Consider the following 8,258-nt stretch of genomic DNA (forward strand, 5'->3'; position numbering starts at 1 on the left):
TGAGAATAGGTTTTTTTCTTCTTTTTTTTTTTTTTTTTTTTTTTTTTTTTTCTGGATTAGGCCCTGGAATAGCAGAAAAGAAAAAAAATCTTGAGAAATGGGAAGAAATGTTAACTGTTCATTTCTGTCACCTCCAGCTGAGCAAAAAATACTAGGATTCATTAACACCTATAAAAATAGCTTCCCTCCGTGTTGCCCACTACCTAGCTACCCCAGTCAGCATGCTCTTGCAATGAACTGTGAAAGGTTTTAGCAAGGAGCAGGTACCCCACTATTCTTACTATCCCAATAGTAAGTGCACTGTTGTGACACGATGAGATTTTTGCGTGTTAACTTGCTTTCATTTCCTTCTTTCTCCCTGGTAATGGGGTGCTACCCATATGAGTTATTTCTCCCTTTAGAAATGCAAGGTTTATCTGAGCATTCCCAGAAATGCTCGTGCTGTTGTGCTTGGTGGGGCGGCAGGGAGGGAGGAGAGGGCCAGCAGTCTGGCGGTGGAAGGAGGAGATTTCACCACAAATGGAGGGACAGGGTAGTTCCACCCTTAGGAAACAACCATAACCCTCTTCTCCTTCATGAAAACAACATCACTGTGGTCAGGGGGGTGTCCCAGATGTCTGCAGTGCTTGAGAGTTAAACTCCAAATCATCCCAAGCCCTGCCTTGCTTTACAAGAGCCTTGTCAAAAGGGGGAATGGGGCCATGAGGCCATAGCATTGGCACTGGTGAGAGTTGTATGATTCAGTCATGTCCTGATCCAAGAAGCCTTCTTTGTCCACACCATTTCTGAGCCCAAACATCCTCCCATACCCCCGTCCTCATCTTCGGGGCAGCACAGGGAGGAGCCAGGCTGATCTGGTTTCCATACATCCTGCGTGCATACTGTTTGCCTGCAAGTGCTCATGCTTTTGTGGCCCCTAAAGAGTTTATTTCCCCTCCCTCAGAAAACCCGACTCGGCGCGTTCCCAGTTCTACGGTCCCTGCTGCGTTTCCAGGCAGCCTCTGAGCAGCCTCTGGAGGGAGTGGGAGCCTTGTGCCTTCAGCAGTGCTGGCTGCTTCACCTGGCACCAGGCTCCTCCGTTCAGGAAGGTGACGGGCACATCTTTTAAAAACTCCAAATTCACTGGCCAGCTGGGTCAGCATTTCCAGTGAAGCACCAGAGGTTGCTTTTGGGGCTGAAATGCAGCCGAGTCGGTCAAGCTCCTGCCTGACCAGTAAGAGATATTATGCCTGCTGTCCCAACTGGTGTTCCCTCTTTGCCCTGTCCCCTGACTGGGAGGAGAAGGCAATATGGGGGAAGCCCAAGGCAAGAACCAAGTTTTGTTATACAAACCCTTAATAAAAGGTCATGTTGAAAGGAGTCCTGTCCTGCCAGCTGGCTCTGTAGAAAACCCAGTGCTGTTCCTGTTCAGCCTGCTGGACTGGGCACCAGTAACAGCAGCACTGGGTTCTTTGATTCAGGAGACGGTGTAAGAGCAGTTGTGTTAATAGATTGTGACCATAGTAGTCCCCGTATGCCCCATTGACATGAGACGTGGTAGGAGGACCATGACTCAAGTGCCTTTGACTCCATCGTTTGGAAGTGGGAAGCCTTGTTTGGAGCAAAATGTGCTCCGAGGGGGAGATGGCTAAAGCACGACTGGTCCATTAAAAACATGGCTTGTGGTGAGTCACTGCTGGCAGCTGGGAACATGTGTTGGTCAGCACTTGGCACGCAAAGCCTTGACCAAACTGCTTTCCTAGAGTTCAGCTGAAGAGTTTATTATTAGCTGCCTTGTTGCTGGAGCCTGTAGTTTGGTTCAAGGAAGGAAGACTTCTGTGGAGGGAGGGAGGGAGGGAAGCATTCTCCAATAACTCTCATTTGGGGGAAGAAGCTTTTAAAAAGAGCTGAATACACCCTGTCCTGCACCACTTCCCCTTTTTCTGAGTCTTTCTGCCCCTCCTCCTCAGATAAGCTAATTTCAGAGAATTTATCATGCTGTTTTATTTTTTAGTCAGCAGAACATTAACTGGTGATATTAAGCCAAACATACTAAGCATTACACACTAAAATGTTAAATAACAATGAATACAGATGCAGACAACTCCAAGATGCTGGGAAAATGCACACCAGCGTTTTCTCTCTTTTGAGCTTGGGACAAACTTGCTGCAGGGAGTCAGGGAGGTTGAGGAAAGCGCTCTTTCCAGCTGAACCAATGCTGTTTACTTCTCAGTGGATGCTACAGATGTGCAGGGACCTTGCCAGAAGTGCGATGCTCAGCTGCAATGCCTCCAGATTGCTGCAGTGAGAAAGCACGTGAGGAAGTGTGTTTCTTATCACAGTTACTTCATCATCAGTTGCTGCTCAGGCTGCTTTGAAGTTATCTGCTCCAGATAACAAGCTATGCTTCTCCACTGGTTTTTCTCTGCCAGGTTGCCACCGATGTTAACTCCTTTGTCAATCAGTGTCATTGATTTGCATTCCCCCACCACCGTACTTTGGGAAAGAATGAATGAGGAAAGGGCAAAACTTGCTTTTCAGTGTTGCACACTTTGGGGATGCTAAATCTTAGGCTTGAGAGCTCAGACTAGGTTTTAGATGGTAGAAAACAGGATGAGATCTCTTTCTGAGGGGGTTTTGATTCTTTCCTCTGAGATTCGGGCTCCGGGCATAGCTACAGGCAAGGGAATTGAAGGGAACTAATAGACTCTGAAGTGGCAGATCTCATCTTCCTAACTTGTGGCACTCCCGGGTAACAGATATAGAGATCATTGTGAATTTTGTTTCTTTGTTTTAATGTTTTAGAATTTAAAACCTGTACTTTACTTAGTAGAGTATTTAACGGAGAAATTTCAGCATGAAGTTGTTCATTGCATAGTTTGAAGCTATAGCACAATATGGAACAGCTGAAAGCAAAGGAGATGGTCTTTGAACTGCTGCAAAGCACATTTTTAATGCTTTAGAAAACAGGTTTTGAAGAAATGAGCTGAAAGCCCTGCTGATGAAGAGAAACCTCCTGAGGAATCAAAAGATATGGCTGTACACTATAGATAAGTAGAAGACTAAACAGCTTGTGTAAGATAATTACCCTTTGCCCTTAGCAAACACAGCCAGAATGGGAGGCTGTAAGCCTGTCCACCACTGTAGGACCTGTCTCGTCACACCCATGCTCTAGATCGTGAGTCAGGATCATCCCCGCCTTCACCTTCCACAGTAGGGGACAGTCCCCAGGTATCTCCAGTGCATGCCAAGGCACTGGTCCTCTGGCCAATAGGTCAGCAGCTGACAGGAGGGGAAGGATTAAAAATTACTTCAGGGCCCCTCAAGTGAGGTAGGTACTTTTTTTAGGTACCTTCCTTGGGGTATGCAAGAGATGACTGGGTCGGGATGTCCCTTCTGTGCACTTATGGCAACCTAGCTCCCGAGCATCCTTCCAGGTGTAAGAATTAAATCTAGGAATTTCTGGACCAGAAATGGATGAATCATCATGCCACACAGTAATGAAATCTGCTATACTAAAAAGAGGTGAGGGGGAAAAAAAACCTGGTCAAAAACATATTAGAAAACATGATTTTTTTTCTTGATGAGTGGCTTGGCAGCAGCTGAACTAGATCCATTTAATAACTGTTTTCTCACTATATATTGTTTACAGTATTTTACACAGTGGGAAGCTACATATTATTCCTCCACCTTTGATAGGATACAACTGGGGAGTTTTAGGTGTATAACAATTGATAAAAGGCTCATGAATGGTCTAGAGCGAAAAATGAAAACTTTGAGATAAAAAACTTTTTCAGAAGAGGGTTTAAAAAAATAGAGGTTTTTTCTGCCTATAAAAAGCAGTTCAAACATGATCATGGTAAGCAAAACTCACTGCTTGGAATTTTGTGATAGTTTGGGAATAGCATTTATTCATTAACACTGCATGGGCAGAATAATTTTATCCTTATCGCTGGATAAATCCAGGCCATTGTTCACATCTATACTAACATGCTCAAAAAAAATGTCTGGCATCAGTCTGGTGGTGTGCTATATCCACACAAACCCTAAGCCCCTAACAAAAAAAAAAATAAAAATACTAAGCTTTAGGAATTTGTCAACTTTTCTTTATGGTTTGTAAACGACCAGTGAGGGATTTCAGGTGCCGCAAGCCACAACCCTCCCTGGACATTCTTTCACATGTATGCCTGCAGAGTGTAATCATATGGCTTAATAAAAAGTCACAGGGTCACCCATACTCACAAAGCCAGAGGAAAGTCAGGCACGTTGCTTCCAGTTCACTGATCTGGCCGTATTTGTCAGATGAGGATTTTGCCTACATGCGTCCTGGGGTAATTAAATCCCCACTGAATGGCGGTGCCTGTGTGGCTGTTCATTTTAGGCCGAGAAATCTCGTTTGGAGCGACCCTTTTAATTGCAACAGCCAGTAAAGTGGAAGGGGGCCCTCTCCTGAGATGAGCCCTGGGCGGTGGAGAGATGCCAGCACCCTCAGGGGTCCTGGACTTGCTTTGGGGCTTCAGTCCCAAGCATCAGGGGCTGTGTGTTGAGGGACCACGTGTGTATTTCTTCATCTTTCTTTTATTTTCCAGTCCCTACTCAGAGTGCTGGGGCAGTTGGCAGGGAATTGAAGTCTCAATATATAAAATAAATGCTGACGTGTGTGAAGTGTTGCCATTGCAGAGGAACGTCACAGTGCCTGCGTGCCACTGGTGTGTCCTGCCTCTGTCAGTATCTTCTGTCTCTTGCAATGTACAAGGCATGGGTGATAAATGGTTTAATGCTGATATAGCTAAACCAGGAATTTAAAACTGCCAATCTTCCTAAAGATGGAAAATAGTTGGTTCACCCCGATAAATCAATTAGTGTCAGGCAATAATAGTGAGATCAAAAAAATTATCGTGTTTGTGTCTCCTGTGCTAACTTACTCAGGAGCTGTAAGAGCTGTTCAGGTCCATGGGTTTGGAGCTGCCCCTCTCCAACCTGTCCTGCTGTGCTTGGCTCAAGGCACTTCTTCTAATCCAAACCCATAAAGAGGCCTCTTAGCCATGCCGTGGGGACTAAAGTCATTCCAGCTGTGTGCTCTTATGTAGGCAATCTATTTTCTCTTAGTTACGGGTTTTTTCTATCTAGTACAATTAAAATTCTTGACATGTTTCTGCGTATATTGTATTTGCACACTTGGAGCGATACCTGTTTGATCAATCTGTCTTTTACAGAGGTGCGTTGAAAGGTGGTATGGCCACCATCATGTGTGAATTTTGCTCTCTATTTTTCATTAGAGCTGCAAAATAGGTGTGTGGGCTGAACAGAGCGTTGTATTTACGAATGGAATGAAAAATGTTGGCTACGCTGTAAGCAACACCTGCGGGTTTTGTATTTATTTCCCTGTAAACTAACTGGATAAAGAATGATGTTTGGTTACATCAGGTTGCTGCCAAAACACCTAGGCTGCACTATGGGCTGTTCATAACAAAATCACCTGTGAAATTAATGCCTTGGCAGGAAACTAAGAATTGTATTTGCAGCTCTTGGTACCATTATGTTTTCATGCAAAGAAGTAACACAGGAACTCCATGGGAGAAGTAAAAATTTCAGATAAGAAGCCATCAGAAGGAAGGGGAAGATCAAATAGTTGGAAATACCTGGCAGTGGACTCTCCCAGCGCTGCTGTGGGGTTGTAGCACACACCAGCATTACTCCTGAGCTCCTCTTAAACTCTGTTCAAAATACAAGGCTGCATCTGTAGCCAGCTGCTGTTATTAACTGTAAGGTTGCAAGTGCTCAAATGCGTCTAATTGATCTCTGACTTTTCTGTACCTACTTCAGAGCCATTTCCCATCAGAAAGTTGCCGTGCTGTGCTTACTGCTGGTGATGCAATTTTGAAGGAGACACACTGGTGTCTTGTGAGGAAGGAGATGCTATTTTCCCTTGAAAGTATGTTAGATATATCTAACAACATGCAAAAATAAACCACATACCTGTCGGGTGCTGCTTACATTGGTGTCGTAGATTCCCATTATTTCTTGGGGATTTCCTCAAAACATCCCGGAGCTCTAACACCAGCATTAAGTGACATGGCAGAGGTGACATCCCCACACCTGATTCTGCAGGGCACTGAGCCCTTTGCAAACGCTGCTCAGCATCCCATTGAGTCAGACCCCTGAATCTGCAGTCTGCATGAAGCAGGCCTGCTGCCATCACTTTGTCACCAATTCCCGAACAACAAGTTCACTAACAGCAAAGAGCCATGTGTTTTAATTAGCAGCAACCAAGACAGAGAGTTGGTACAAGTTAGCCTGACAGACGCGTTGATAGACACACGCACTGCCTCATACAATATGCCCCTAGCTGTCAGATTAGGAAGCCTCTCCTCCTTTCACTTCCTTGCTCAAAAGCCCCTGTGGTCATTCCTGCTCGCTACAGTTAAAAGAGCAGTCATGTCTCCTGCCATCCACTTCAGCAGTGTCCCAGGGAAGGGGAAAGATCAGATTAAATTGTTAGTATGGCGTTTTGTTTGCTGAACTCTCAGGAGCATTAGAATGAAAGTGCTATGATGTTTTGACTTAAGATGTCATTTAATATTACATCAAACTTCCCTGCCTCTGCGTGGCTGGTGCCTGGTTTCCCACGTTCCCAGGGGACCTGCTGCAAGGGAGGTGTGAAACCTCACCGGCTTGGCCCAGACTTGGATCTAGACCCAGACCCAGACCCAGATGTGGTGGTCTCTGCCGTTCCCCACCATCATCAGCAGCCCTGAGCCCAGCCAGTGACCTGGGACAGATGATACCACGAATGTGGTACATCATGTACTTGGCAAATTTCTTGATGATTTTCAGAGAGAAAACTTTACATATGAAGATTGACTTCCATGCGAAATTTGAATATAGGGCGTAGGGTGAGGGTCATTTCACCTACTTTTAAGGGAGCCTAGATATCTACCTCTTTTAAAGACACCCGTCCTTAAAACAGCAGTAGCAAGGAGAGGCTCATTCTGCATGAAAGGACTTCCATGCTGAGCGAGAGCATTGCTCATACTCATTTTGAGTTACTGCATAGAGATCTTCAACTCCAGATCTCTGTATTAGGTCCTATATAAATGCTGGGGAAAGCATATAAATTCCTAAAGAAGCCTATGAGAGAGAATGGTAATGGAGATAGTGCAAAGAAAGAATCTGTGAGTATTTTAGGCTGGTTTTGCCTGTTGCAGACACTAACAAGAACCAGTATGTTGTTTTGCTAAGTCAAAACCAATTCAAATTCCACTGTGCAGCAGTACAGCCGATTAGCCAAAGGAAAGCTGGAATAAAATGTTATCCAGTCTCAATTAACCTTCTGCATATGCGTAAACCTAAGCAAAGCAGCTGGAGAGACGAGGAATTTCTGTTTGTCCTGCTTCAGCCTGGGTGAAGTGAGTGGGCTGAGATTCTGGAAAGCAGAGGGGGGTGGAGAGGGAGGTGTGAGCAGGAAGGAGTCTTGCTCGGTGCCCGATGGACAAGTGTTGTGCAATGGGTGCACGGAGAGGTTTGTGTCCTGCAGATGCTCTTCAGCTCGGTCAGGAATGCAGCTGGAAAATCCACCCTGCCAGAGATCGATGCCTTAAATAAATAGAACATGAATGTGTTTTTTCATGTTTCAGCTTGTGACTCTCAATAGAGGCAGCTAGAGGTGTTGAAGGAGACAAAAGTCCAAGACACAGGGATCCTCTTCTCTTCAGCCCAGCTAAGGCTCATTAGGAGATTTTTTGTGTTAAAAATCTTGTGCAGTCACTCAGGCCTAAGTTAACAGGACTTTATAGAATCTTTTCTGACAGCTATTTCCTAATGCTACAAAGTTGCGGGGCAGATAGAATCACAGAATCACAGAATGGTTTGGGTTGGAAGGGACCTTAAAGACTATCGAGTTCCAACCCCCCCCCGCCGTAAGCAGGGACATCTTCCACTAGACCAGGTTGCTCAGAGCCCCATCCAACCTGGCCTTGAACACTGCCAGGGAGGGGGCATACACAGCTTCTCTGGGCAATCTGTTTCAGTGTCTCACCACCCTCACCGTAAAGAATTTCTTCCTAACATCTAATCTAAATCTACCCTCTTTCAGTTTAAAACTGTTACCTATCACTACACTCCCAGATGAAGAGTCCCTCCCCATCTTTCCTATAGGCCCCCTTTAAGTACCAAAAGGTCGCAGCCAGGTCTCCCCGCAGCCTTCTCTTCTCCAGGCTGAACAACCCCAACTCTCTCAGCCTGTCCTCACAACAGAGCTGCTCCAGCCCTCCGCTCAT

The 8,258-nt window shown here is 45.4% G+C and overlaps 1 protein-coding gene across 1 annotated transcript in view; it reads left to right on the forward strand.

Annotated features, from left to right (window-relative positions):
- COLEC12 (collectin subfamily member 12) overlaps window positions 1-8,258 on the forward strand; it is a 92,608-nt gene that overhangs the window by 1,339 nt on the left and 83,011 nt on the right. The gene's annotated exons all lie outside the window — the stretch shown is intronic.

Source organism: Egretta garzetta, unplaced genomic scaffold (genome assembly GCF_000687185.1).
Source record: "Egretta garzetta isolate BGI_Z169 unplaced genomic scaffold, ASM68718v1 scaffold229, whole genome shotgun sequence".
NCBI lineage: Eukaryota > Metazoa > Chordata > Aves > Pelecaniformes > Ardeidae > Egretta > Egretta garzetta.